Below are 6,268 nucleotides of genomic sequence, written 5' to 3'. Positions count from 1 at the left end.
TGTTTGCAGTGTACAATGCAATGCACGGCTCGGTTATGTGCCATTTGATATGGGATTCGTAAAAGCAGTGTTAATGTTTGTATTGCGCCATCTGTTGGAATCATTGATGCAATGCATTTTATTATGAAAAATGTTTGTGATGCTCCATTTGTTTAATACAACACAAACACAATAAAATCCGGCAGTGACCCAAATTGACATCCTTCCTTCCCCACAAGCAATCACAAACTGAGACTGTCCTGGCTAAAGCCAAACGAATGGCACAGCACTGGGTATTGCCGAAGGGTACAGGCTGCAGCTGGCAGTGCGGTGTACCTGAGCGATTCTGCACAGCTACAAATGGTAACATGGCAGCTGTCTGTATTATCTCTGCTTAATATCCTAACTCAGCCAAACAAGTCTAAACAGAGGAGAAAGGCAGAAAAATGATTAAAACATCAGCTGGCCTACATGACAGATGTGTCTGTCTTGCTGTTCTCCCAGGAAATTCATTTAACAAATGTCTTCACAGCCCAAGTAATTAGTCAGTTTACAGTCTGAGGCCATTCAGATACTTAAATTTTCATGAGGACCCCCAAGCTTTGGGCCAGTGTAAGGGAAATTAGTGAGAGAGAAAGCACTCGTATATATCGTATATATGTTCGATCCCCAATCAGGGCGAAACACGTGTCATGTACTCTTTATATTACTTGACTGGTACTCTAACATGCCTATGATCTGCTTCTCGCAACTGAGAGGGCATGGCGGATGTTTGCCAACTGACCGACCGACCGACCCACCAATCACACACGTTACCTGGTAGGTAACCATAGTTCTGAGTCACAATCTGATTAAGAATGTTTTATATATATATATATATATATATATATATATATATATATATATATATATATATATATACAGTATCTCACAAAAGTGAGTATACCCCTCACATTTTTGTAAATATTTTATGATATCTTTTCATGAGACAGCACTGAAGATGCAATGTGACACTTTGATACAATGTAAGGTAGTCCGTGTACAGCTTGTGTAAATTTGCTGTCCCCTCAAAGTAACGCAACACACGGCCATTAATGTCAACAAAAGTGAGTACGCCCCTAAGTGAAAAATGTCCAAATTGTGCCCAATAAGCCATTTTTCTCCTCCCCGGTGTCATGTGACTCGTTCGTGTTACAAGGTCTCAGGTGTGAATGGGGAGCAGGTGTGTAAAATTTGGTGTTGTCACTCTCACACTCTCTCATACTGGTCACTGGAAGTTCAGCCTGGCACCTCATGGCAAAGAACTCTCTGAGGATCTGAAAAAAAGAATTGTTGCTCCACATAAAGATGGCGTCGGCTTTAAGAAGATTGCCAACACCCTGAAACTGAGCTGCAGCACGCTGGCCAAGACCATACAGCAGTTTAACAGGACAGGTTCCACTCAGAACAGGCCTCGCCATGGTCGACCAAAGAAGTTGAGTGCACATGCTCGGCATCATATCCAGAGGTTGTCTTTTGAAAATACATGTATGAGTGCTGCCAGCATTGCTGCAGACGTCAGCCTGTCAGTGCTCAGACCATACGCCTGCCGCCCACTGCATCAAATTGGTCTTCATGGCTGTTGTCCCAGAAGGAAGCCTCTTCTAAAGATGATGCACAAGAAAACCCGCACAGTTTGCTGAAGACAAGCTGAATAAGGACATGGATTACTGGAACCATGTCCTGTAGCCTGATGAGACCAAGATCAACTTATTTGGTTCAGATGGTGTCAAGCGTGTGTGGCAGCAACCAGGCGAGGAGTACAAAGACAAGTGTGTCTTGCCTACAGTCAAGCGTGGTGGTGGGAATGTCATGGTTTGGGGCTGCATGAGTGCTGCTGGCACTGGGGAGCTACAGTTCATTGAGGGAACCATCAATGCCAACATGTACTGTGACATACTGAAGCAGCAGCGCATGATCCCCCTCCCTTCGGAAACTGGGCCAACATGATAACGACCCCAAACACACCTTCAAGATGACCACTGTCTTGCTAAAGAAACTGAGTATAAAGGTGCTGGACTGGCCAAGCATGTCTCCAGACCTAAACCCTATTGAGCATCTGTGGTGGAGCGCAAGGTCTCTAACATCCACCAGCTCCGTGATGTCGTCATGAAGGAGTGGAAGAGGATTCCAGTGGCAACCTGTGAAGCTCGTGTGAACTCCATGCCCAAGAGAGTTAAGGCAGTGCTGGAAAATAATGGCGGCCGCACAAAATATCGACACTTTGGGCACAATTTGGACATTTGTCACTTAGGGGTGTACTCACTTTTGTTGCCAGCGGTTTAGACATCAATGGCTGTGTGTCGAGTTATTTTGAGGGGACAGCAAATTTACACTGTGATACACGCTGTACACTGACTACATTGTATCAAAGTGTCATATCTTCAGTGTTGTCCCATGAAAAGATATAATAAAATATTTACAAAAATGTGAGGGGTGTACTCACTTTTGTGAGACTCTGTATGTACATAGATAGATAGATAGATAGATAGATAGATAGATAGATAGATAGATACTTTATTAATCCCAAGGGGAAATTCACATACTCCAGCAGCAGCATACTGATAAAGAAAATATGTAACTATCCATACAATCAGATTGTGATTCAGACTATGAATGCTATGAATGTAATTACTCCGATCTACATGCTGTCAAATAAACGAACCACACGCCATGGCACAATGTAAAGAGGCTTTAGCTCTGACACTGACGTTCGAGGTTCGATTCCCGAGAGGGGATGCAGTGAGTGTGTACGCCTGATGATCCCAGAATTAGGGCGAAACACGTGTTGCGTACTCTTTGCATTAGGGTTAGGGTTAGGGTTAGGGTTGACAGTAAAACTATTTCAACCATTCTATGATCTGCTTCTCGCAACTGAAAGAGGGCACCATGGCGGATGTTTGCCAACTTGCTGACCACCCACAAGCGTTACCTGGAAGGTAACCACCCATACAATCAGATTGTGATTCAGACTACGAATGCCATGAATATATATATATATATATATATATATATATATATATCCTAACTGCGAGGCAGTGGCCCTACCACTGCACCACAGTGCAGCCTGCTACCTCCTGTCAAATTTGGTGGAGGTTCCATCATGCTGTGGGGCTGTGTGGCCAGTTCAGGGACTGGGGCCCTTGTTAAAGTAGAGAGTCGGATGAATTCAACCCAATATCAACAAATTCTTCAGGGTAATGTGCAAGCATCAGTCACAAAGTTGAAGTTACGCAGGGGTTGGATATTCCAGTAAGACAATGACCCAAAACACAGTTCAAAATCTACAAAGGCATTCATGCAGAGAGAGAAGTACAATGTTCTGGAATGGCCGTCACAGTCCCCTGACTTGAATATCATTGAAAATCTATTGGATGATTTGAAGCAGGCTGTCCGTGCTCGGCAGCCATCAAATTGAACTGAACTGGAGAGATTTTGTATGAAGAATGGTGAACAATACCTCCATCCAGAATCCAGACACTTGTCAAAGGCTATAGGAGGACAGCGTTTAGAGGCTGTGAGATTTACAAAAGGAGGCTCAACTAAGTATTGATGTCATATCTCTGTTGGGGTGCCCAGATTTATGCACCTGTCTTTTTGTTATGATGAATTCACACAGAACATACACACATGATCCCCTTTCTCCTTCTTTTTTGCTCCTCTCATTTAAATAACAAATGTCCCGGATGTACTGTTGTGGAAACAGGAAATTCCAGTCTCGGAGTCTCGCTCTCCCCGCATCGTCCTTCCCCGTTTGTTTTCCGGGAACAACACTTACTTATACACACACACTGGATAGTAAACGGGACGATGTGAACAAAACACGACTCAGCACAAACACAAAAAATCCCTACTATTATGTAGCCCCGCTACATTCGCTTGAGCAATTCAAGGACGCTGTTGGGCCAAATGTTGCAGAGGGCAGTCTAGTATACACACCTAGCGGCAAACGTCGAAACTAACACCCCTCCAGCCTCCAGAAAATAAATTCTCATTATTTTTGGGTCCCCCTTCATATGTGAGAGGAAAACCAGGGTATGTGGAGCATAAAGTGTACAAGGGGAGAACATGCAGACTCCACACAGGCAGTGAGGACCGAGGTCCGTGAGGAAGCAGTTGCTAACAAACCCCCTGCACCAGTGTGTCAGCCACCCACCAATGATCTCCACTATTTTTGGTAAATGAACTGTCAGTTTACTCCACGATTATTTTTATTATTGTTTAAAAAAAACAGATGAAGACTGGTTGACAAGTCCGTAAAATTAGAAGAGATGCATTGAAGGGAACGTATCTTCGGGGGACAGTTCTATTACCGAGCGTTTCTCTAAAACGTACAGACAGTGACAAGATGATCCTTATGTAATTATACCCTTGGGCCGCATCAACAACACATTTTAATTCTAAGAAGCGAGCGTCTCTGTATTGTAGCTCTGTAAATGATAATCCTATAATTGCCGTATTCCACAAAAAATTTTAATTCTGGTCAATTAAAAAGAAAATGACACAACACAACGTGGAATAACTGCAAATAAAAGAAAATGTAAATTACATTTCATCTGTTATGAATGATTAATTCTAATCCCATTACAGAGAGATGAACATCAGGGGAGGGGGCAAGCTGTACCCCACTGTGGTATATTATGGGATGTCAAAATCATGTGAGGAAACACGCTACCCCAGCAGAGGGGAGAACATCCACACCTCACACTCAAGACGCCAACGCCTCACAGTTTGGGATGCGACAGCATGGCTCTCCGTGAATTGTTGTGCGTCTAAACACTTTGTGGTAAATGAGATGAACTGCACTACCTGTGTAAAAAAATATATATATATTCACCCCCTTGTAAGTTCTGACATTTTATTCTTATATAACATTGAAACGCTGAAGTATAGAGAAGGCCAGAAGGAGTTGCATTGCGTCTTTGTGGACTTGGAGAAAGCATATGACAGGATGCCTCAAGAGGAGTTGTGGTATTGTATGAGGAAGTCGGGAGTGGCAGAGAAGTATGTGAGAGTGGTACAGGATATGTACGAGGGAAGTGCGACCGTGGTGAGGTCTACAGTAAGAGTGACGAAGGTGGGATTACATCAGGGATCGGCTCTGAGCCCTTTCTTATTTGCAATGGTGATGGACAGGTTGACAGACGAGATTAGACAGGAGTCCCCGTGGACTATGATGTTTGCGGATGACATTGTGATCTGTAGTGATAGTAGGGAGCAGGTTGAGGAGACCCTGGAGAGGTGGAGTTATGCTCTAGAGAGGAGAGGAATGAAGGTCAGTAGGAACAAGATAGAATACATGTGTGTAAATGAGAGGGAGGTCAGTGGAATGGTGAGGATGCAGAGAGTAGAGTTGGCGAAGGTGGATGAGTTTAAATACTTGGGATCAACAGTACAGAATAATGGGGATTGTGGAAGAGAAGTGAAAAAGAGAGTGCAGGCAGGGTGGAATGGGTGGAGAAGAGTATTAGGAGTGATTTGTGACAGACGGGTATCAGCAAGAGTGAAAGGGAAAGTCTACAGGACGGTAGTGAGACCAGCTATGTTATATGGGTTGGAGATGGTGGCACTGACCAGAAAGCAGGAGACAGAGCTGGAGGTGGCAGAGTTAAAGATGCTAAGATTTGCACTGGGTGTGACGAGGATGGATAGGATTAGAAATGAGGACATTAGAGGGTCAGCTCAAGTTGGACGGCTGGGAGACAAAGTCAGAGAGGCGAGATTGTGTTGGTTTGGACATGTGCAGAGGAGAGATGCTGGGTATATTGGGAGAAGGGTTCTAAGGATAGAGCTACCAGGTAAGAGAAAAAGAGAAAGGCCTAAGAGAAGGTTTATGGATGTGGTGAGAGAGGACATGCAGGTGATGGGGGTGACAGAGCAAGATGCAGAGGACAGAAAGATATGGAAGAAGATGATCCGCTGTGGCAACTCCAGCCGAAAGAAGAAGAAGATAACATTGAAAGCACAGACAATTAAATTTGGATCAAACAGTGAAAGGTTCTTTAGTGTCAATGTGAAAACAGATCTCTGAAAAGTGGTCTAAATATTAAACACTAAATAACTGATCCCGTAAGTATTCACCCGCTTCAATACGACACGGCTAAATCATCACTGGAGCAGCCCACTGGTTTTACGAGTCACAGAATCAACTCAATGGAGGTCAACTGTGTGTAACTCCAGGGGTTTCAATTGAATTGTCCCCGAGTGGATCAGTGACCTAAAGATGGCAGTTTGCAGACGCTTCCCATCC

This window comes from Erpetoichthys calabaricus, chromosome 18, assembly GCF_900747795.2.
Source record: "Erpetoichthys calabaricus chromosome 18, fErpCal1.3, whole genome shotgun sequence".
Taxonomy (NCBI): domain Eukaryota; kingdom Metazoa; phylum Chordata; class Cladistia; order Polypteriformes; family Polypteridae; genus Erpetoichthys; species Erpetoichthys calabaricus.
Note: the sequence above shows the minus strand (reverse complement) of the source record.